Here is a 25,140-nt window from a genome sequence, read left to right as displayed (position 1 = left end):
CCCTGATGCCATCCTAAAGTGTCGGAGCCTCTTCACCCCAACAGCCTCCTTGCACACACATGTATGAACCCAAAGAGGGAAGTTTCTTCAAGACCCAAGCCCAGACGGCCAGCTCACACACGCATGGGACTGGTTTAAAGGAAAGTGTGGAGCTGCTCTGGAGCATGGCACAACAACCATTAGTTTAGTATCTGCAAAGGGCAGACGGGCCAGAAGTAGGCGCTGAACTGGCTGCATCGTGGAGCCTGAAGGAGAGTGTGATGCTGGGAGCCCTTCCTCCCAAAAGCTGCGTAGCAACTACACATGCCTCCTGAACAGCTTTTCTTACCCCGTCTTCTGTTCTAAGTACAGCAACTACATGTCCTAAATCTGTTAACTTTTCAAACAGGTGGTCCAGTTGTCCCCAGAAAGTGCACCCATTCTTTTGAGACCACATATCCCAAATTTGGACTGGGGACATGTGGTCACTACTATTTTGATATGTTGGTCTCCCACACTCCACTAGAACGCAAGCTTATTAAGATTAAGGACTGTCTTATTCATCATTCCAAACCTGTATCATCCCTTTTCTACAACCTACACCATCCTTTAATTATAAAGTTGGTTCTACTTGCTCTCTTGTCACTTAGAGAGTTGCTATTCTTTGAAAATACAGATCCTAAAATAGCTCCATCTCTTTTCTCTCTTCCAAGCTGTGTGTGTGTGTGTGTGTGAAAATGGGTTCCAAAAATATAATTTTCTTTAATGTGTTATATGTAGCAACAGAGAAGCAAAAGGCAATAATATGCCCAGTAAGTACTGCCTACCAAACTAATTCTGAATACTTTATTGTCCTGCCGACAACTGAAGAATGGTATTTGAAAGTCAAAAATTTCACTGCTTTCACACAGTGTACAAATTGAAGCTCACATGGCCAATGAAAGATATTAACCAGAGGTGTCAGTTATATAAAGAGTTTCATCACAGTGCTATATATGTGTAGCTCTCAATAAATATTATAAAGATGAAAATACTGAACATGTTTTTATAAATGACACGCTAGAATTGCATATCCATACAGCAAATCCTCTCGAGTATCAGAAGAATAATTCTGCCAAATGCTTTGATTCTAAACTCTCCACATTCCACTGACTTCAACAGAGATCCCAGCACCTAACATTGTCTTCCAGATTCCTCCTTCTATGACAGGAGCCTGAAAGACTGATGGGAGTCAGTCTTGTTGAACTGGCACAGTCTTCAGTATGCAAGGAGCCCATAGCATCCTCAACCTAGAGCTCAAATCCAAGCTTTGGCGACTGGACCAAAACATCTAGATGGTTAGGTGAGGGTGAAGGGGATGGCTAATCATTTCTAGAATGGTAAGTTTCACTTGGCAGGAATTGTCTTTCATTATCCAGTAGGGTTTTTAATTCTCCTCCAAAGAATTTAAATGACAAATTCAAGATAAATGAGGAAAGTGTCCTTTGGAAAATAAACATCCATCATCAGTCCTATTTGTGGGTTCCCAGGACAGCTGGTGCGAATCAAGGGGAATATGAAACATCTTCCGCATCTGTTGACTCACATCTGGCCCCAACCCAGCACCTTCTGAGTCTAGAAGACTTTACATCTCACAGTTTCCTCTGCCGCCCCGCAGGCCTGCTTGGACAGCTGTGGCTTGCCGGCACGAAGGCCACGAAACTGCAGATCAACCAGTGAGAATGTGTTCTGTCCTCTTCTCAACTTCCTGCACAACCTGAGCTCCAAACGCGATGCACAGCAGAGTGGCACAGGCCGGGGTCTCTCAGTGCTAATTCTGAGCACGGCTCCCAGAGGCCAAAGACAGGCGAGGCAGGAGCGCCGCTGCTATTGAAGAATGGAGGCATGGAATATGAACTGAAGTCCAGAGTGTCCCCCGGAAGTCTCTATATGGCAAAGCCCCAGCTGGCCATCAGGAGCAGGAAAAGCAAGGCAGCACGATCAGGAAAGGGGTCAGGAATGACGCTGAAAGGCTGGGCCTTGGGACAGCAGGAAGGGCTTCATGCTGAGAGCACTGGCTTGGACCATCAGAGTAAGCAGCAAGGGCTAGGTAGAGCTCAGTTCTGGACACTGGGCGAGCGGGTAGAGATGTTCTGGGACCCCCTAGTCTTCACTAAGGGATCCTGGGCTCCAATTATGGTTCAGTTACTCAATGCATAGACCAGGCTCTTCTCTTGGCTGGCCGGAGTCCCAGGGGCTGGGAGCCTGGCACTGTATGAGACATGCATGCACCTCCTCCTGTGCAATATACTTTGAGGAGGGAGTTTGCAGGAGGAGGAGTTGGGGGTGATAGAAAAACTTACCATTTATCTACAGTCCAGAACCCACACCTGAACTAGTAACTTAATTCTCATTTTTAAATTTTTCATTATTTTTTAGAGGTAGGGTCTCACTCTGTCACCCAGGCTGGAGTACAGCACTTCCTCCCCAAAGCCCTGTAAAAGTTTGAGGTTTGCAGCCTCAAACTCTGGGGCTCCTGAAGGCCCTCCCACCTCAGCCTCCTGAGTAGCTGGGATTATAAGCATGCACTATCCTCTTGCCTCAGCCTCTCCAAGGCTAGAATTACAGGCATGGGCCAATATGCCTAGCTGTGACTTAATTCTAAACTTTACCAGATGATTAATCAATTTCTTATCTTCCCCATATTTGGCTCAGGTAAGAGATGGGGCAGTGTCTAAGGAACCTCAGTGGACTCAGCCAGGAAAGCTGCGGAGAAGCCTCAGGTATTTGTACACACATGTTCATATTTGTACACACATGTTCATAACAGCATTATTCACCGTAGTCAAAAGGTAGAAACAAGCCAATGCCATGGATGGATGAACAGATAAAGAAAACGTGGTCCATACATACAGTAGAGTGTGAGTCAGCCTTTACAAAGAAGGGGATTCTGAAGTATAGAAATACAATTAAAATTTTTACAAAGAAAAGGAAATCTCCCACATGCAACATGGATGAACCTTAAAGACATTACGCTAAGTGAAATAAAACAAATACTGCATGATTCCACTTCTGTGAGGCATCCAAAGTAGTGAATTTATAATATATAGTGATAGAAAGCAGAAGGGGGGTTGCCAGGGGCTGGGTGGAGAGGGAAAGGGGACTGGTTTAACGGGCACAGGTTTACAAGAGGATAAGAATTCTGGAGATGGGTTGCACGACCACGTGAATGCCGTTAGCATACAGAACTTAATAGGGAGTTACTGTTGAATGGCTACACAGTTTCAGTTTGGGAAGATAAAGCATAGTGGAGATAGTTGCACAAGGAAATGAATGTACTTAGTGCCACATAACTGTACACTTAACATGGTTAAAATGGTAGCTTTTATGTTACGGATATTTTACCGGAGTTAGGAAAAAAAACAAAAAATCAGGTATGGTTCCTGCAAACTCAGAACCTTTCTGTAGGGAAGCCGGCTTCCCCAGCTAGCATAGCAGCTCCTCAAAGTTTAGGAAATGGCAAAAGATAAATTAACATGTTCTCTAGTGAAAAATACAAAACCAAACTAGGAAGAAGCAGATGCAGGGGAAATAATGAGGGGATGGCACTTCTCTGAGGTTCGCCTGTGCCGGTGGCTCCCAAAGGTCAGCATGCCTCACAGTACTGAGGGGGCTTGTGAAAACTTGGATTGCATTTCATCTTTCTTTCTTCCTTTCTTTCTTTCTTTCTTTCTTTTCTTTCCTTCTTTCCTTCTTCTTTTCTTCCTTTCTTTCTTTCTTTTCTTTCTTTCTTTCTTTTTTACATAAAATAGTTCAGAAAAGATTTATTTGCCTTTCTAACAAGTTCCCAGGTGATGCTGATGTTGTCATTCAGATACCACACATTCAGAGAACCGCTGGCCTATCCACATCTCTTTAAACTATGAAAATCATACTCAAGGGGTTCTCAAATTTCCATAAGAGGATTTACCTGCAATGTTTGCTGTAATTCCAGATTCCTAAGCCCTATAAAAATGTGTTATTTTTAAAGTACCCCCCCTGCCCCGGATTCTGATACAGCAGGTACTCATTCCATAGGCCGATAAATGCTGCCCTAAGCATGCATTCATTAGCCCAGTGGTTCTCAAAGTGTGGTCTGTGGACCACCAGCCACAGCATCACCTGGGTACTAATTAGGAAACCAAACCTCAGGCCCCACCCTGACCTACTGAATCAGGTACTCTGGGGGTGGAACCCAGCAATCTGCGTTTCAACAAACCCTTTGGGTGGTTCTGATTCACACTCAAGTTTGAGAACCACTGAGTTAGATCTTTGACAACTTTTTTCATTGATATACTGATGGTAAGCAAGAGCTTTTGGACAATGGATGGGAAGTTTCACCATGTATGTGACCAGGGCTGGCTCTGTTGCCCAGGCTGGAGTGCTGTAGCGCAATCATGGCTCACTGCAGTCTTGATTTCCCAGGCTCAAGTGATCCTCTCACGTCAGCCTCCTGAGTAGCTGGGACTGCAGGTGTGCACCACCACGCCTGGCTGATCTCCAATTCCTGGGCTCAAGTAATCTTTCTGCCTCAGTCTCCCAAAGTGCTGGGATTACAGGCGTGAGCCATCAAACCTGGCCTATTCTTTTTTTTTTTTTTTTTTCCATATTGGCCTAAAAATGTGATTTGTATATTTTTGGGGTTGGAAAAGTTAATGAAGAGAATTAGAAATACTCTGGTACTGGAGGCCACATCTAATATAAATGATAGAAACTTCAAGGAAGGGGCCGCACAGTAGCTCATGCCTGCAATCCCAGCACTTTGGGAAGCCGAGGAGGGCAGATCACATGAGGTCAGGAGTTCAAGACCAGCCTGGCCAACATGGTGAAACCCCGTCTCTACTAAAATACAAAAATTAGCTGGGCATGGAGGTGCGTGCCTGTAATCCCAGCTACTCGGGAGGCTGAGGCAGAAGAATCGCTTGAACCCTGGAGGTAGAGGTTGCAGTGAGCCAAGATCACATCACTGCACTCCAGCCTTGGTGACAGAGTGAGACTCCATCTCAAAAAGTAAAAAGAAAAAGAAACTTCAAGGAGGCAAATTTTGGCTTAGTAAGAGGAATCACTTTCTTCTGTTGGAAGGGCTGTGGCCATGAGCAAGCTGTTCTTAGGGATGTAGTGAGTGGGCTATTGTGGGAAGTAGTCCGTTTGCAGGTCATAAGCAAATCTGAGAACAAACTAGACTGGGTCAAGGGTTCCCAGATGCCTGTCTAAACAACATCAATATCAGGATCACCTGGGATTGTTAAAATCCGTTCTGGAGTGGCACCCACAAAGATTCAGCTGGGGCGTACCTGGGGAGGGCGACTTGCTCATTGCATCGATTCTCGGGTGATTCTGAAGCACCTGATCTGAGAATTACTAACCCAGATATATTTGATGTCCTTTCTAAATTCTTGGGCTGTACAAAAGAGGATGGAAAGGTTAGTTGTTTTTGTTTTTGTTTTTGTTTGAGTTGGAGTTTTACTCTTGTTGCCCAGGCTGGAGTGCAATGGCATGATCTTGGCATGCTGCAACCTCCACCTGCCAGGTTCAAGCAATTCTCCTGCCTCAGCCTCCTGAGTAGCTGGGATTACAGCTGCCTGCCACCACACCCACCCAACTAATTTTTTTTTTTTTTTTTTTTTTTGCTATTTTTAGTAGAGGTGGGGTTTCACCATATTGACCAGGCTGGTCTCAAACTCCTGACCTCTGCTGATCCACCCACCTTGGCCTCCCAAAGTGCTGGGATAACAGTTGTGAGCCAACACGCCTGGCTGAAAGGTTCATTTCTAAGGGTTGGGAAGTGGGAAAAGATTAAAGAATTTTCTTCTGCAGATAAGAGGTCTGCATTAAAAACTAACATGGATGATGGTGTCTTCAGCTCCACTAACAAACAGTGCCTATAAGAAATGGATTTAAACTACAGCAGAAAGGATTGCATTAAAGGAAAAAAAATGTCTTGGCAATAGGGATTATTAAACACTGGGATGAGCTAAAATAGTTGACTGTGGAAGATTCTTCTCTGGAGAATTTTTAAAGGATGCCTTCTCATCTGTCTGGAATGATGCTGGGGGAACATTTTAAATTCCCTTCTAACCATGATTCTGATGTTCACATCTACATAACAGCACATTAAACTAATAGGGACTCTGTGTCCCTCAAGCTTGTAAAAGAGTCATAAATGGAAGCTTCTCTCACTATTAGATTTCTAGTAAAACAGAATTAGCAAGTAGTGAATAGACACAATATTAATACACTAATAAGGCCTTGGTTTCAGTAGGAGGAAAGACCAATGTCTCATTTGCCAGTCACTTAATCCTCTGTGAATTATTTAGGAGGCTTCAACTTTTTTCCACAGATTTGTCCTACGAGAACCAAGTCTCCAGTAAAGAAATATAAGAAATCAACTTCTACGCTGGGCACAGTGGCTCACGCCTGTAATCCCTGCACTTCGGGAGGCTGAGGAGGGCGGATTACCTGAGGTCGGGAGTTTGAGGCCAGCCTGACCAACATGGAGAAACCTTGTCTCTACTAAAAACACAAAATTAGCCGGGCGTGGTGGCACATGCCTGTAATCCCAATTACTTGGGAGACTGAGGCAGGAGAATCACTTGAACTCGGGAGGTGGAGGTTGCGGTGAGCCAAGATAGTGCCATTGCACTCCAGCCTGGGCAACAAGAGCAAAACTCTGTCTCAAAAAAAAAAAAAAAAAAGAAAAGAAATCAACTTCAACCTGATCATATCTTTCTGTGGTTCTGATTTTAAGTTACAATTGGAATTAGACATCAAGGCAAAGGTTGCTGAAGAGGGAAGATCTTAAAGTAAAAAGAGAGCCAGGAAGGAAGCCTCTGAACAAACACAGATAGGAATAGCAGCTTGAGAGAACAGGCCCCCACCCTGGATATAAAGTGGGGAGCTGACACAGTGCCAGGACAGAGGCGTCAGACCCAGCAGTGAACCCAGCTGGGGACGAGGCCAGAAGAGACACAGCCATCACGGGGTTTAAATCTCTTAAGCATTTCTGATTCAGGAAAGATTGTCTTAGTCAGATGCTTGCATTTTTTCAGTAGGCGGCACACCCAAAACTGATTTGGGCGGGGGGGCGAGTTGGCTCACACCTGTAATCCCAGCACTCTGGGAGGCCGGGCCGGGAGGACTACTTGAGACCAGGAGTTTGAGACCAGCCTGGGCAGCATGACAAAACCCCATCTCTACAAAAAATACAAAAGTTAGTCAGGCATGCTGGCGTGTACCTATAGACCCAGCTACTCAGATGGGAGAAGCACTGGAGCCCGAAGAAGTCAAGGCTGCAGTGAGCTATGATCACACCACCACACTACAGCCTGGGCAATAGAATGAGACCGTGTCTCAAACAAACCAACCAACAAACAAAAAACGGATGTAGAGTTTATGAATTCCTTTCAGTCTGTTCAGAAACTCCAGGAGGCTCCTTCTGTGAAGAAGCAGCTTTGTAATGTGCAGCATCGTGGTTTAAAATGTTTGCTTGGGCCTGATGTGATGGCTCACACCTGTAATCCCAGCACTTTAGGAGGCTGAGTGGGGAGAATCAGTTGAAGCCAGGAGTTCGAGACCAGCCTGGGCAACATAGTAAGACCCTGCCTCTACAAATTAAAAAAATTACCTGGGCATGGTGGCACAGGCCTGTAGTCCTAACTACTCAGGAGGCTGAGGCGAGGATTGCTTGAGTCCAGGATTTAGAGCTGTGATCATGCCACTGCACTCCAGCCTGTGCAACAGAGCAAAATCCTGTCTCCAAAAATTTTAATTTAAAAAATGTTTGGAGGCCAGGCATGGTGGCTCACACCTATAATCCCAGCACTTAGGGAGGCTGAGGCAGGCGGATCACTGGAGGCCAGGAGTTTGAGACCAGCCTGGCCAACATGCTGAAACCCCGTCTCTACAAATAATACAAAAATCAGCCAGGTGTGGTAGTGTACATCTGTAATTCCAGCTACTTGGGAGGCTGAGGCATGAGAATTGCTTGAACCTGGGAGTCGGAGGTTGCAGGGAGCCAAGATCTAGCCACTGAACTCCAGCCTGGGTGACAGAGTGAGACTTTTTTCAAAAAAATAAAAATTAAAAATAAAGCAAGGTTGGTCCTGAAGTCAAGTGACTTGTATTAAAACCTTCCTCTACCACTTGACTATGGGCGTGATTCTCAACATCTCTGAGCCTCGATTTCCTTATTTGAAATAGGAGGACTAATTAGAACTGGGTTATTGAGGTGATTTTAGGAGATAATGACTGTGTACAGGGACAGGCAATGATCAGTGCTCGACAAATGTTAGCTTGCCACCATTTCTCTACAGAACTGTGTGGCTAAACTCTCAAGTTCCCTAAAGCAGTACCTCTCAAATGCTAGGGTAAGACCTGGCACCAGTCTGTGACAAAGTTTTCAGCATTCCTTGACAAACGGGAGAAGTGAGCAGAATGTTGTGTGTGCAGGGTGGCATTTAGTGGTCATGGACAGTCTTCTTTCTTGGGAAGCAATGCTCTTTCCTCTGAAGATGCACAATGTCCTTTGCTTTTAGAAGTAATGATCATAGTAGAAGATATTTTTAAGTTTCATGTTCTTTGCAGCTTTATGTTAGTCTTTACTTTTTTCTTCCTGGACCATGAAATCCAAGGGTCCTGGAACCATTCGAAAGGGTGTGAGAAAATACAAAGAGGGGTGGGCTGGGCAATGGCTCAGTGATTCTGCCTGGTGGTCCAAGGGCGCGAGCGTGGCAGGTGTATCTTCTACTTCTCTTACCATCACAGACTTTTTTTCATGTCTCTCATGTTCTTCCTTCTCATGTTCTTTGTTCCTTCACCAATTTCCTCCTCTCACTGGGTATGTTTCTAACTGTATTCTCCCTCTTGCTTTTGCTTCCGCCTGTTAGGCTATTTTCTCTTGTTTGTGGCATTTTCCCCCCTCCCCTTTTCATGTCCTGTTTCTCCTCCCCCTCACACACTTTAGATTTGTTTCTGGTTTTGCACCTGCTTATTTTTTTGAGCCATAAGTGTTGCATCCCCAGGGCTCCCCATGCACCCAGGTGACAGTGGTGGGGGACAGGTACAGGCTGTGTGCAGTGGAGCAGACATCGTGTTCATCCCCTCCAGACAGGGGTTTGTGCTGAGATAGGACAACAAACGTGGCCCTTTCCTAGTCTATTTTCTGTTACTTGTTTTTAGTAAAACAAAATACTGGAGATTGGGTAAATTATAAATAAATGAAATTTATTCTCACATTTCTGGAGGCTGGGAAGTCCAAAAGCATGGCACTGGCATCTAGCAAGGGCCTTCTTGCTGCATCATCACATGGCAGAAGAACAAGTGAGCACTCAAGACAGAGAGATCAAATTGGACCAAACTCATTCTTTTTTTTTTTCTTGAGATGGAGTCTCATTCTGTTGCCCAGGCTGGAGTGCAGTGGCACAATCTTGGCTCACTGCAACCTCCGCTTCCCAGGTTTGAGCAATTCTCCTGCCTCAGCCTCCAAAGTAGCTGGGATTATAGGTGCCTGCCACCATATCCGGCTAATTTTTGTATTTTTAGTAGAGGCGGGGTTTCACCATGTTTGCCAGGCTGGTCTTGAACTCCTGACCTCAAGTGATCCTCCTGCCTTGGCCTCACAAAGTGCTGGGATTATAGGCGTGAGCCACTGTACCCAGCCAAACTCATCCTTTTAATCAGGAACCAACTCAGGTGATAACTTACCATTCCCTCAATAATGGCATTAATCCATTCATGAGGGCAGAGCTCTCATGATCGAATCACCTCTCTAGAGGCTCCACCTCTTAATACTGTTACGATGGCACTTATATCTCAACATGAGTTTTGGAGGAATCTTCAAACCACAGCAGCTTTTCAGATGGTTCTGTCTCCACATTCGTGACACGTCCTTCATTAATTAAAACATTCCATTTTAGCAGTGAAGACCATTCCTCTGGTGGTTGCATTTTTTTCCCCAGAGAGAGCCAGCTAGGCCAACTCATCACAGTTTGCCTGGGACTTTCCCGGTTTTAGCACTAAAAGTTCCACAACCTGGGCAACCTCTGGCAAGCTGGCACAGTTGATCACCCTAGAGCCAGTGGTGAACCCCCTACTAGACTGTTGGTCGAAGATTAGGCACAGGTAGGTCTAAGTTCAGATAATGAAACCCATCAGGAGAGATTTCTGTGATCATTTAACCCATACAGGGGCTGGGATCATTTAACCCAGAGCAGAGAAAGCTGAGGTGAGGACGGAAGGGGCTATTTTGGAAACAACCTTCACGTGTGTTTGCTGGGTGTGCTTGGATGTGTGTCCAGCTGCGGTCCATCTCCACCCGAAATCAGAGCCAGAGGAAATGGATGGGAGTGGAGCCCGAATTTACTCACAAAGTTAAATTTCCTGCCAGTAAGTATTCTTAGACACTAGAATGAGTTTCTAAGACAGATTAGGCATTGTCCTTGGCGGTCCTCAGCACAGTAAATTCCTGAGGGCTTTAAGAGTTTAGGTGTGGCCCAAGAGCTGAGGGGGTGGGCAAAACATATTTCCAAGATTCCTTCCAACCCTAGGACTCTGTTTCCATCTACCCACCAATTATGGCTCTGATTATTTTTCTTGTCCTCTTTTGCCCCTAGTTAAACCTTGTGAGGAGCAAGAAAAAAGTGGTTTGATTATAGTCTCCTTAAGGAACCCGTGAAGCTTCCCCACAGCGTGATGGAGAGGAAAGGTTAGCATGTTTGTTTGTTTTTCCCTAATGAATGCTTACATTTAGAAGAGATTATTTATTGCTCAACTTAATAACAGCAATATTAAAAATTTAAAACAAGGAGAAAAATTCCCTGTAAGCCTACTACTCCAGCAGACTAGCCCACCCCACTTTTCTTCCCACTCATCATTCTGAGATTTCCTGAGGTTATTCTTCCTTCCTTCCTTCCTTCCTTCCTTCCTTCCTTCCTTCCTTCCTTCCTTCCTTCCTTCCTTTCTTTGTTTCTTTCTTTCTTTCTTTCTTTTTTTTCTTTTTGACAGAGTCTTGTTCTGTCACCCAGGCTGGAGTGCAATGATGCGATCTCGGCTCAGTGCAACCTCCGCCTCCTGGCTTCAAGCAATTCTCCTGCCTTAGCCTCCCGAGTAGCTGGGACTACAGGCACATGCCACTACGCCTGGCTAATTTTTGTATTTTTAGTAGAGACCAGGTTTTGCCATGTTGGCCAGGCTAGCCTCAAACTCCTGAAGTCAAATGATCCACCTGGTTTGGCCTCTCAAAGTGCTGTAATTACAGGCATGAGCCACTGCACCCGGCTCCTCCCCAGGTCTTCTTAGTATTTAACTTGGCATCCAACTTTACTCATTTAGGATTCTTACATTACAGAAATTGGACCTTATGGAGTATAAAGTAAAGCAAAGCAAACCAAACTAAAAGGAAATCCTAGTTAATTGAGTTATTTCTAATTTTTGAAATCAGCTTGTTTTCCTTCATGAAATTGTCCCACATTCTGGGCAATCAAGCTGAGCCATCTGGTGAACAGTTGTTTCCAATCGATAGGCTTTGAGGTTGGCGATGGGTTCTTATTGTTTTAGGGATTTTTCCCTTTCACATAAATAGTTTCCTTTGTTGGAAATTGAGCCCCTGCTACACCAAACCTGAGCATCTCTTTCCATTGTGCTATTCTTTTTTTTTTGTTTTTTGTTTTTTTTTTGAGACTGAGTTTCACTTTTGTTGCTGAGGCTGGAGTGCAATGGCGTGATCTCGGCTCACCATGACCCAGGCTGGAGTGCAACCGGGCGCAATCTTGGCTCACCGCAACCTCTGCCTCCCGGCTTCAAGCGATTCTCTTGCCTCAGCCTCCTGGGTAGCTGGCATTACAGGCATGTGCCACCACGCCTGGCTAATTTTTGTATTTTTAATAGAGACGGGTTTCACCATGTTGGTCAGGCTGGTCTCAAACTCCCGACCTCAGGTGATCCACCCGCTTCAGCCTCCCAAAGTGCTGGGATTACAGGCGTGAGCCACCGAGCCCGGCCTCCACTATGCTTTTCTTAATTTGTGACTCATCCCTGATCCTGGGCCACCAACTCTGAGGTCAGATGCTGATAGTGTAAACTCTGGGTGATCTCATCAGCTCCCCACAGAAGTTCCTTGACTTCTGTCTATCCCTGTGCTGGCACCGTTCCCACCCCAGCCCGCCACACTCGCACCCAGAGTCTCATCCGGGTTACTCTGTGTGTTCACAAACTCAAATGGCTATGAAAAGCTTAGCCGGTGGTAACCAGAGTAACAGGACTGGGGCCAGGAAAAATCCTAAACTCAGAGAACAACACCTTGATTCTTGCATGAGTGGTTTTTTCAGGTAAGAATATAAAATAGTTTTAGTTTCACCTTTGGATATAAAGTAGATGAAATAAATTATGCTCAAAAGAGGTATAATTGTATGAGGCCCTGAATAGATACTGATTTTATCTTTAAACAAGTGGTTGTTAAAAAGCAGCAAGGCCATAGAGCAGGATGCAATGTAGAAACCAGTAAAGGGTTTAATACGATGCCTTTCATTACATGATTTAAACAACAAGCCTGGGGTTTTTCCCCACATGGATTCTTCCTTTAAGAAGGAGAACAATGCCTTTTGTCTTGTTTTGGTTTCCGCTGGGTATCCATTTAGAGTTACAGGTTAATAGTGATATTAGTGACACCAGCAGAACGTTGCCAAAATTGGGAGAAGTCACTGTATTTTGTATCCTTTTTACACAGAGGAGGCTCTTCCTTTTTGTTTATATTTTTTCTACTTAGTTTTCCATACCACAGCTCTATCCGTAAAACTCATGCAGTCATCATAAGCAGTAGGTACACTGATGAAACAAGTGTACTGATTTGGTTTCATTATAATCTTTTAATGACCCATGCCCAATCTCACTCTCTTCCCATGAGTACCCAGGTTTTAGTTTATTATTATTATTATTATTATTATTTTTTTATTTTATTTTTTTGAGACAGGGTCTTGCTCTGTCACCCAGGCTGGAGTGCAGTGACGTGATCACAGCTCACTGCAATCTCAGCCTCCTGGGCACAAGTGATCCTCCTCCTTCTCCTCCCTGCCTCCTGAGCAGCTGGGACCACAGGCACGTACCACCACCCCCAGCTGATTTTTAAATTTTTTTTTAGAGATGGAGTCTCACCATATCATCCAGGCTGGTCTTGAGCCCCTGGCCTCAAGCAATCCTCCTGCCTTCAAGCAGTCCTCCTGCCTCAGCCTACCAAAGTGCTGGGATTATAGGTGTGAACCACTGCATCCGGCCAGTACCTATGTTTTAATGTGTGTTCTTCCAACTCACCTTCCATAGCTTCATATACATAACATCATCTATATAATATAGACTTTAATTTACCAGTAGGCATTGTGCTAGACATCTCATTCTACTGATTTTCTTCATTCAGCGTGTTTTTGAGATCTAGCCATGTTGATAGAAGTAAATCTTATTTACTGCCCTGGCTGCCTTCTGGTTTTCCCATCCTATGAATATACCACATTTTCCTTATCCACTCCGCCACTAAAGGTTAGCTTACAGTGGCAGATGATGCTACTGCAAACTGGAATAAATCTCTTTGTGCGTCTGTCAGAAAGATTCTCCAGGATATCACCCAGGAACTGCACTGCTGGATTACATGAGAGTATACATATGTGCATGTTTTCACAAAATGCTTCCCAACTGACCTTCACAAATGACAACAGAAGGTGACTCCTGCCCATCTGTAGTGTAATGAGGAGTTTCATTTCCCCATGTCCCTGTCAACACTTGATATTATACAACTTTTTATTTCTTGCCATTCTAATAGTTGTAAGGGAACAGCTCAATTTTAACATAATCTATATTGTTTTGATTACTAATGAGTTTGAGAGTCTCTTCGCCTATTTATTAACTACTCCAGTTTTACTTCTCTGCATTTCTTATTCATGCTTTTTTTGCCCACTTCAAATTTTTTTCTTGCAATTGCAAGTGTCCTTAGATTTTTTACATTTTAATCCCCGGTCCTGGTTCTGCAAAATATTTTCTTCCAGCCCATCTCCTGTCTATTACCTTTCATCTAGGGTGTTTACTTTTGATGTTGTTAAATTCATTAATTTTTCCTTTGGGATTTACACTTTTTGTGCCCTGCTTGAATCAGTTAGCTTTTGCTATGTAACAAACCACACCAAAGCATAGTGACTTAAGCCAACAATGATTCATTGCTGTGGGATTGATTGCTTCTTCTGAACGGGGCCTGATGGGCGGGGGCTGGATGATCTGGGGGTCTCACTCACATCATGGCCCCAGCTGGGACGGCTGGGCCTCTTACTCCACACAGCCTTTCACGCTCCAACAGGGCAGCCCAGGGTTCCGCCCATGGTGGCTCCGGGTTTCCAGCAGCAGGAGAGGGCAAGCCTGGTGGACCTGGGCTTTCCAAGCCTCTCCTTCTTCACATTTGTTTAAGCCCAATGGACCAAAACAGACCACATCCCCCACCTCGTTTTGGGAGAAGCTGCCAGTGCAGTTGTTATTTTTCTCAACCTACAGTACCACTCCAAGCTTATAAAGATGTTTCTTCTAGCCGGGTGCAGGGGCTCATGCCTGTAATCCCAACACTTTGGGAAGCTGAGGTGGGAGAATCACTTGACATCGGGAGTTCAAGACCACTCTGGGCATCATAGTGAGGCCCTGTCTCTAAAAACCAATTAGCTGGGCGTGGTGGCTCATGCCTGCAGTCCCAGCTACTGGGGAGGCTGTGCCAGAAGGATCACTGGAGCCCAGGAGGTCAAGGCTGCAATGAGCTATGATCACACCACTGCATTCCTCCCTGGGCAACACAGCAAGACTCTGTCTTAAAAAAAAAAAAAAAAAAGATAGTTCTTCTAGATTTCCTTTTAGTAGTTTTATAGTCTTAAAACTATTTGGCATTTCTTTTTTTTTATATTGTTGTGATTTTTTTAATTCATTGAAATAAATTATTTAAATCTTTATAGTTAGTAAATATTAATATATTTGTTATGTATCAATATAATTATACATTATCATATATTGTTTAAACAAATTTCAGCGAGGCGCAGCAGCTCATGCCTGCACTTTGGAAGCCCAAGGCAGGTCGATCACCTGAGGTCAGGAGTTTGAGACCAGCCTGGCCAACATGGTGAAACCCCAGCTCTACGAAAAATACAAAAATTAGCCAGATGTGGTGATGGCCACCTGTAATCCCAGCTACTTGGGAGGCTGAGTAAGCAGAATCGCTTGAACCTGGGAGGCAGAGATTGCAGTGAGCCGAGATCATGCCACTGCACTCCAGCCTGGGTGACAGAGTGAGGCTCTGTCTCTAAAATAAATTTAAATTTAAATTTTATTTAAATCTATTTGTTTTTCTGCAGAGTGAGCGACAATTCCTGAGATATATTTATTGTATCTGCCTTTTCCCCTCTGATCTGTGATGTCACCTCTATCATATGCCAATTCTCCATGTACATGTGATTCTGTTTCTCTTTTTTTTGGTGGTGGGGGTGATTTTTTTGTTTGTTTGTTTGTTTGAAACAGTCTCACTCTGTCACCCAGGAGTGCAGCGACAGGATCTTGGGTCACTGCAACCTTCACCTCCCAGGTTCAAGCGATCCTCCTGCCTCAGCCTCCTGAGTAGCTGGGATTACAGGTGCCCACCACCATGCCCAGCTAATTTTTGTGTTTTTAGTAGAGATGGGGTTTTGTCATGTTGACCAAGCTGGTCTCAAACTCCTGACCTCAAGTGATCCACCTGCCTCGGCCTCCCAAAGTGCTGGGATTATGGACACGAGCCACCACACCCACCTATGTGATTCTGTTTCTAAACTTCCTGTTCTGCCCATTAGCACATTATCTTGCCATATGTTTATGCTTTGTAATGTGGGTTACTGTCTAATAGAGCTAGTCCTTTGCTTTTGTTTCTCAGAATTCCCTTGGCTATTTGTGGACTTTTCTTTATACATTTTAGAATTAATTTTTCCAATTTACAGATCATCTTGAGATTTTGATTAAAATGGCATTGACTTAGACATCAATTTAGGGAGCATTAACAACTATTTGGTGCTAAGTTTGCCCATCATTAGACATGATATATATCTCTGTTTACTTAGTTGTTCTTTTATACCCTTTATTAGAATTTTTCTCCCATAACTTTGTGTGGGCTTGTTATTGTCAGGTTAATTTATAGATACTTTCTAGTTTTGGGGATTTGACAGTATCAAGCAGTGTTGCTACCCCACCCTTGCATCTCACCAGATTTCAAATGGTGTAGATGTGGCCTAATGGAATTCTTACAATGTTGTAATAAAACTCTGAGTAAAAAGCATGTTATCCAGGGTTTATATTAATATTTGAGATTACATCATTTATCATGCCTTCTAAAATGCACCAAATGATTCCCTTCAAAATGAAATCAGCCTGCTGAAGTATTCACCCAAGAGATTTTAATAGATTTTTCTTTCCCAGTAATGCAGGAGGTCAGTTCTCAGTAAAACACACAAAGGCATAAGGTCATGAGCTATTCTCTCTGAAATCTCCTTCATTTCAGCAGCTCTCAAGTGTTAGAATTAATTGCTCAGCTGGAAGAACTGGGATCCGGAGAACTTTCAAAAACCAGCCAGATGGGAGAGAGTTTTATGACACACATGGACTTACACCCTAGCAACAAAAAGACCAAAGGGGGAAGAGGCCCATATTTCCATTGTCAGCACTGTGCCTGTAATTTTCCTTTGTTTTAGGGGATAAAAACTGAGACAGATGAAGGGCTAAACTTAATATACCTGAATTTTTCATAGTGTTAGGTGCTAGGGGTTGTCATTGTTTGCTCAGAAAAAGATGATAACTGTCATTTTTGCATAGAAGAAGGAATGTAATGAACCTTTCAAGAAACACATGTTTCGACAGTTTGAGGAGGTTTTGTCCTTTGGACACATCAACATGTTTAGCAGAATGATTACCTGGTCTAGAGAGCAAATACTACGTGCATTATTTTGTTGTTGTTGTTTAAGACGTTTTTTCACGCCTGGCGTGGTGGCTCACGCCTGTAATCCCAGCTCCTCAGGAGGCTGAGGTGGGAGGATTGCTTGAGCCCAGGAGGTTGAGGCTGCAGTGAGCTATGATTGTGCCAGTCCACTTCAGCCTGGATGACAGAGAAAGACTCTATCTCAACAAATAAAAATTAAAAAAGGACTTTTCTTTATTTTTACATTTTTTGTTTGCATTTGTACTGCATTTTTAATCCCCCTTTTTTGCATTCATTTTAAATATCTGGATCCACTGCAAGTGCTTCTGTCGATGCGAAGGCATGACATAGTAGATTCTCAGTTGCTCAGTTCAAAGCACCAACATGCCACTTAGTCAAAGAACCTTAGGCAAGCCACACTGACACAGAAGGGGTTTAGACCAGCAGTCTCCAACCCTTTTGGGACCAGGGACCGGTTTTGTGGAAGATAATTTTTCCATGGACGTGCTGGTTGGGGATGATGGATTCCAGATGAAACTGATCCACCTGAGACCATCAGGCATTAGGTTCTCATAAGGAGCATGCAATCTAGATCCTTCCCAGTTCACAATAGGGTTCGCACTCCTATGAGGATCTAATGCCACCACTGATCTGACAGGAGGCAGAGCTCAGGCGGTCATGCTTGTTCACCTACCACTCACTCCTCTGTGGCCCCGTTTCTTCCAGGCCGTAGACCAGTACTGGTCCATGGCCTGGGGGTTGGGGACCCCTGGTTTAGATGAACCCAAATGTCTTCTCAATCACTAAGATTCTCAATAGCTTCTTGAACTCTTGAGCTTTGGAGATCATTCTCGAAGTTTCTATAAATAAAAGTGGAAATCAGCCACCTCCTTAAAAGCAGTGAGAGGCTTAGAAAGCACAGTAATCATGATGTTTCTGTAATCCCCCCAGAACCGAGTCGGAAATGGCCAGGATGCTGAGGCATTCACATGATAGCAAGGAGCAAAGTGCAGGCCTAATGTGTCCTTCCAAAGTCCACATTTCTTCTGCTAGCAATTGCTTAAATTGCCACAGAAATTGAAATGGATAAGAATTTTGGTTTGTCAACAAGATAAAAAGCTCACAGATAAAGTGAGTTATCTGCTTCCTGTACGGACCAAAAGGTGACTTTACCAGAAATTATGCCGGACATCTAGGGAATTAATCTGGATGAGTGAGCTCAGCCCGACATAAAGATGCTTCAATGCCCTTCTTAGCAATGATGCTGAAATAGCAACAGCTTTAGCTTGCTGAGGCAATAACAGCTGCCAGGGGAAAAAAAGAGAGAAATGAGAAAATCAAAGCCATTCTGAGGTATGAGGTAGCAGTTAAGAGAATCTCCCCTTGAAGGGCTTACTTAAATAAGCAATCAATCGACCAATATCCATTTATTACCTACTACTTAAGACATCAGATCTGTATTCTCTGCCTTCCAGGAGCTTATGATTTACGTAACAGCTACCACCTCTTCTCCAGACTAAAGAACCCCAGTGCCTGCGCCCCTTTCTGACATTGCACCTCACCCCTTAAATCCATGGATAGCCCCAAGCCCATATGTCTTTGCATTATTTGATGTTTGGTTTTTCTGTTTTGTTACTATTATTTTTGAGGCAAGGTCTCACTCTGCCACCCAGGCTTCAGTGCAGAGGCATAATCATGACTCACTGCAGCCTCAACTTCCCAGGCCCAAGTGATCCTCCCACCTTAGCCTCCTGAGTAGCTATGACTACAGGTACACATCACCACGCCTGGCTAATTGTTATGTTGTGTAGAGATGGGATCTTGCCATGTTGCCCAGGCTGGCCTTGAACTCCTGAGCTCAAGTGATCCACCCTCCTTGGCCTCCCAAAGTGTTGGGATTACAGGCATGAGCCACCATGCCTGGCTATGTTTGATTTTTCGATCCCTTTGGATTCTCAGGTCCCCATCTTGCAAATCCACCCTGCTGTTGGCTTTAGCTGCCTGTGTCCTGGCATATTTCCGGTGAATCATGTTTTGTTCTTGGAATCCACTTCAATTGCTGTTGTGTTCGCCTTTCCAACTTCATCACACATTTAGCCCCTAGTCCTGCTGAATTCTGCAGCCCAAGGCCTTCTATGCTGCTGTGGTGCTCCGAGGCTTCCCTGCTGACATCCTTGTGGCCCCAGCCGAGCCCCATCTATTGGTTGAAGCTCCTCTGCAGCCTGTCCTCTCCTGGAACGTGACTCTTCCTTGTACTCATAAATGTACCTTGACACAACAAATGTGGTTTTGAGTCCCTGCATCTCTCTGTCAGGTCATGCACCACTGGACATGCCCACTTTAGTGTCCAGAAAATAGCTTGCTGTTGTTTGAGCAGAGAAGACCAGAGAAAGAACAATCTCTCCTTTGTTCTTGGAACCTGCTTCCTCAGGGCTCCAACTGAGGACTCAAACGGAGACCTTTCTCGAGTTAAAACTATAGAGATAATGTTATTAGAGATAAAAGGTTCCAGATGAAAGAGAAATTGGCTTCCTCCAGAAGTGAAGAGTTTTCTCTGGAAGATGAGGCAATGGTGACAAGAGAAATACTCATTCTTTGATGCCTAGCCAGCAAGAGGACACATTTCTCAAAAGTCAACATCTGTGTGGGGGTTGGGTGCACGAAGCACAGCACCGAGTGATTATCAGGGGAGACACAGTAGTTTAAATTTAATTTCAACTTCTTTAGCCCATCATCCACTTCCTCCTTAGCCCTGTTAGTGACACCGTTAAACGGCCAGTCACCAGATTTGGAAAACCTCCCTTCACCCTAATAAAAAACCGTTGAGTATATCCGTAAAATGTGTCACCCCTTTAACCCCTCATTATCGCTCACGTAGACCAGTGCAATAGCTTCTTAACCCTCAAATTCTAACCCCAGCCTTGCCTTCCCCTGCTCCGCTCTAGCACAATGGCTTCCCTTCACCTTAAGAAAGGAAGTTCATACCTCTTAGTACAATAGTCCGAGTTCCCCCCAGTTGGCCATCCCCCTCCTTCATCAGCATGTGCCCTATGAAATACAGTCAGGAATGGCCAGATGTTTTCCTTGGTCTGATATGATGTTGTAACCCTCGTGTTAATTTCTGTGCCTGGTATAACAAATGGCTCACTGCTTAAACATGCCCTATATTTCTACCTGGAGCCTGAGCACATGTTATTCCTGTGCCTGAACGGCCCTCCTGTCACCTCCTATGTCCTCTCAAGCTGACCTCAAACGTTCAGCAAGTCAGAACAATTCTTCTTCTTGTGTTGTAACAATGGCATTTAACATCTTTTGTCTTGTTCTGCATAGGGTTGCTTATATGTCTTTCTCTTCTACTTGCTTATAAGCCTTTCGCATCCAGAGAAATGTAACCCTCCTCCTTATGGTTGCCACAGTCATTGGTCATTATAGACACTCAAGGAATCTTTCTTGGAATGAATCTGCCCAAATATGGAACCTGAAAGCCTGGTTCCAAAGCTTGATACATACACCTACTTATACTATAGGCACGTCTGTGTACGTGGACATTTAGGCACACATGAACACCCACACACGCATGCCTACAGCTGTGCCCTTGCACACACGCATGTACACTCACATACTCACAGGCTCATATGCAAACTCACAACGCACACCAAACTTGCACACAGGCAAACCTATACACACATTCACACACACATACATGCAAACTGATATATATGCATACATATATGTACATTTGTTCATCCTCACATACATGCGCACATATATGCCTGATCATGCACACACACTTTATCATCTCTATGAAAGACTAGCTCTGCCAAGGATGTTTGGGTGTGCAATGGTGAGGGACTCAAGACTGCAGTCCCTAAGGGAGGGAAGGCATCAGGGTAGGTAGGATTTGGAAGTGACTTATTTTCCACAACGAATAGTTCTTTCAGGAGGAAGGGGCTCTGTTTATGTAACATCTGGCTCTCCCTCTACCTCTGCTCAGAGAAGATGGAATGATTTAGCTGATAAGACGTTTAGAGAGAACAAACTGGTGTGGTTGGCTCAGCCGCTCTCTGGTTTCCTCCTTAGAGCTACCCTGCCATCAGAGGGCAGGAGTCAGGGGTGGGCTGGAGCAGGGCAGGTTCAGGGTGGGAGGCTGCCGTAGTCCAGGCTGCTGTGAGGGGAGTTCAGTATTGGGAGGTTTATTTGCTCACAGATATAAGCCATCTTTTAAAGTGGTATTATAGCCTCGACTTGTCATCTCGCTCCCTTCCTTTCCTTTTCCTTTTCCTCTTTCTTTCTCTTTCTCTCTCTTTCATTCTCCTTCCCCTTTCCTTTTCCTTTTCCTCTTCCTTCTGCCCTTCCTTTTTCTTTTCTTTTCTTTTCTTTTCTTTTCTTTTCTTTTCTTTCAAGGCAGAGTATCGCTCTGTCCCCCAGGCTGGAGTGCAGTGGCATGATCTCAACTCACTGCAACCTCCGCCTCTGGGTTCAAGCAATTCTCTGCCTCAGCCTCCCTAGTAGCTGGGATTACAGGTACCCACCATCACACCGGGCTAATTTTTGTAGCTTTATTAGAGACGGGATTTCACCATCTTGGCCAGGCTCATCTTGGCCAGGCCTGGTCTTGAACTCTTAACCTCGTGATCCACCCACCTCAGCCTCCCAAAGTGCTGGGATTACATGTGTGAGCCACTGCACCTGGTGTCTTTCTTTTCTTTTTTTGAGACAGGGTCTCACTCTATCACCCAGCCTGAATACAGTGGCACAATCACAGCTCACTGTAGCCTCAACCTCCCAAGCTCAAGCAATCCTCCTGCCTTAGCCTCTTGAGTAGCTGGGACTACAGGTATGTACCACCATGCCTGGCTTTTTATTTTTTGTCGAGACAAGTGTCTCTCTATATTACCGAGACTGGTCTCAAACTCCTGGCTTCAAGCAATCCTCCCAACTTGGCCTCCCAAAGTGCTGGGATTACAGGTGTGAGCCACCACATCCAGCCACTTTGTTTCTTAATTGGTTCATAATCAGGTAGTGAGGGAATGTTGTCTGTTGGAATCCCTCAAAGACCCTAACAGAAGTGGAAAACCAAGGGCAGAACTTGGGTAAATCGCCGCATCTCTACTCTGATCAGGCAACTTCAAATTCACATAAGGGAAAGAGGCTAAGGAAACTCCCTCTCCGTGTCAATTGGTAAGTTTATTTACTGCCTGTGATGGGTAAGACAACATTGTAGGTATTTGGTGACCCCAAAGACATATATGCTTCTTGGCATTTCCGGGACTTGGAATCCCATTGAACCAAAGACCATATCCATATTTACCTCTGTGTGTTTACCACCGGTTGTGCTGGTAAGGTTCTTGCTCTGCTGGCTTCAACTGCCTAGGGAGTTCAAACCCTGGGATATTCATTTTCCTCCCCTGGGTAGGACATCATCACGTTGGTCACACCTCAACAGGCATCTCATCCAGCAAGAACTGTGTTTTCTTCATTGTAATGAAATACTTAGGAAGACGTGACAACCAGCCCTGTGTTTCAGCAGAACACACAAATCTAGGGTGAAATGGTTCCTCTCTTCGTCCCACTGTTAAACTCCATGTTGTATTCAGTTTCACATTCTTTAGCAGTGATTAGGGATGAGGCAAACTTAGGGCCCGTGAGGAAAGGTTAAAGCAAGGGAGATTATTGTAGGGAGAAAGGTGAAGAGCAGGTTCACCATTGTGGAATCCAGGACCACGGGGTAGTTATTTGACAGTCAGTGACCAGCTAGTGTTCATCTCCACTAAGGAAAGGAGAGGAAGTAACCGTAGGCTGTGGCAGAGGGGTTGAGTCTTGGAAAGGGAGACACAGGGACTCAGTGGAACTGCCTTTTCTTGAGAGCTTGACAATTAGGGTCACTTTTAGTCTGCCTGGGACAGTTGGCATCACTCTTCAAGTAAGTCTCAGAAAGAAATAACAAACTCATGGCACCAAAAACATTTGAACAAACCCATTCTCATCAAAAGAGGGTTTTTTGTTTCTGTTTTGCCCTGGGGAATCCAGTCATTACTACCTTCTTTCCAGGAACCACTCAAATATGAGTCATACTGTGAAACCTGTTCATATGAACATTACAATTATTTTTATCTCCAGTTAAGAGCAGTGCCCATCTTAGAAGCTGGCTAAGGCTTCAGAGCAGCTTTGGAAGCAATATTTATTTGTAGAACATGTATGTATCTGTAAAATTCTACCTAAGTAAAACAAATCATGTGCCGTTTTGGAGATTTTGAAACTGGAATGGAAAACTCCAAATGTAAATTGTTATGCAGGTCAGGTCATGTGATAGATCCCCCACCAGACATATCAGTCCCGTGGACAACATCCCCCAACAAGTCACCATGGGTCCTGGGGCATCCTCCTTTCCCCACCAGGGGGCTGAAGCCCTGCTTCTCACACCAGCTCGGTGTTTCTAAAAGTGGGACTTGTGCCACTACTTGTGTTTGAGGCAATTTTAGTGACACATATTTCACCTTTTTTCCCCTTCTTTTCTTATACGTTGAACAAAAGTAATCAAAGAGTAGATATAGCAAAGAGAAGTGAGAAGAGGCTGAGAATAACATGAGCAGAGAAATATGGCATGCATTTGCTCTTTGTAAACAAGAGGGAGAAGACTATTGAAAAAGTATGGTGAGAGGACCAAGTTAAGATAGACGGTAAATCAGTTTGTTTGTTTGTTTGTTTAGAGACAGAGTCTCGCTCTGTCACCCAGGCTGGAGTGCAGTGGCATGATCTTGGCTCATTTCAACCTCTGCCTCCTGGGTTCAAGTGATTCTCCTGCCTCAGCCTCCCAAGTAGCTGGGACTACAGGTGCACACCACCACGCCTGGCTAATTTTTGTATTTTTAGTAGAGACGGGGTTTCACCATGTTGCCCAGGCTGGTCTCGGACTCCTGACTTTAGGTCATCCACCCACCTCAGACTCCCAAAGTGCTGGGATTACAGGCATGAGCTACCACACCCAGCCCTATAAATAAGTTTAGATAAAAAATGTGGAATCTGTCAGAGAGGACCTTGGAAGCAGTAATAAATGTAATAAACAGCATGTTAGTAATAGAACATGGGCTTTGGGGAAAATGAGATGGAATACTGAGGTCGAGTTGCTTAACTCTCTGGCCATGGATGCAATGATGACTGTTTTTTATTTTTTTGCTAATGGAAAATGGGATACTGGTGATCTACAGATTGTGATGGTGTCACAATTAATTAAATTATCACTGATGGTAGTTATGTTTCTGGCAATAACTGACAGGTTACTCTGTATCAAACTTGTTTCTGAAAACAACTTGAAAGCTGAGATAAATATAAAAACATTTTTTAGGACATTGGAGAGCTACCAAGGTACTGAGAATTTGCAATACCAAGATTAGAGTATTTTCTCCAACTGCAGTTAAAACTAAAAATAAATAACAAAAAGTTAAGGAGAAAAATCTCCATATGTTTGGAAATTAAGCAATATGCTTATAATACCCGTAAGTCGAAGCAGAAATCACAACAAAAATTAGAAAATGTTTTGAATTAAGCCACAATTGAATTTCTGCATTTCAGAATTTGTGGGATTTATTTAAAGCCAAGCTTAGAAGAAAACTTATAGCTTTAAAATGCACATATTCAAAAAGAAAGAAAAGTGAAAACTAACAATCTAAGAATCTGTGTTTCTTAGATCGTTATAAACATGTAAACATACATGTTTATGGCAGCACAATTTGCAATTGCAAAAATAAAGAACCAGCCCAAATGCCCATCAATCAACAAGTGGATAAAGAAAATGTGGTGTATATATTTATTATATATATAATATATAATATAAAATATATATATATACTATGGAATACTACTCAGCCATAAAAAGGAACAAAATAATGGCATTCTCAGCAACCTGGATGGAATTAGAGACTATTATTCTAAGTGAAGTAACTCAGCAATGCAAAACCAAACATCATATGTTCTCACTCATATGTGGGAACTAAGCTGTGAGGACGCAAAGGCATAAGAGTAATACATTGGATTTTGGGGACTCGGGGGAAAGGGTGTGGGGGGGGTGAGGGATGAAAGACTACCCATAGGGCACAGTGTTCACTGCTTGAATGAGGAGTGCACCAAAATCTCAGAAATCACCACTAAAGAACTTATTCATGTAACCAAAGACCATGTGTTCCCCAAAAACC

This window comes from Piliocolobus tephrosceles, chromosome 18, assembly GCF_002776525.5.
Source record: "Piliocolobus tephrosceles isolate RC106 chromosome 18, ASM277652v3, whole genome shotgun sequence".
Classification (NCBI taxonomy): Eukaryota; Metazoa; Chordata; class Mammalia; order Primates; family Cercopithecidae; genus Piliocolobus; species Piliocolobus tephrosceles.
Note: the sequence above shows the minus strand (reverse complement) of the source record.